This window comes from Tupaia chinensis, unplaced genomic scaffold, assembly GCF_000334495.1.
Source record: "Tupaia chinensis unplaced genomic scaffold, TupChi_1.0 Scaffold000180_1, whole genome shotgun sequence".
In the NCBI taxonomy this organism is placed as follows: domain Eukaryota; kingdom Metazoa; phylum Chordata; class Mammalia; order Scandentia; family Tupaiidae; genus Tupaia; species Tupaia belangeri.
This window is the reverse complement of record NW_006159655.1, coordinates 1,422,782-1,423,032: the sequence shown is the minus strand read 5'-3', so window position 1 is coordinate 1,423,032 and position 251 is coordinate 1,422,782.

Sequence of the window (251 nt, the reverse complement as noted above, 5' to 3'; positions counted from 1 at the left end):
GCAATGGTCACGCCGCAATCCCTTCTCCTCCATTCTCCTCTCGGGATCTTGGGCACGCACGCACATGCTCCTGGCGTGAGTTTAAGCCACCGGGTCCGGGACTCAAACTATGGTTGACTACATGGGAGTCCAGCAACATAGCCATTACACTAACTGCTGGTCCCATGGAGTTTCTGATTTACGTAATGCAGGAATAGATGTTCAGCAGTGAGCGAATGTTTACCTTTGAAAAAGCCACAGTTTTTTGTCTT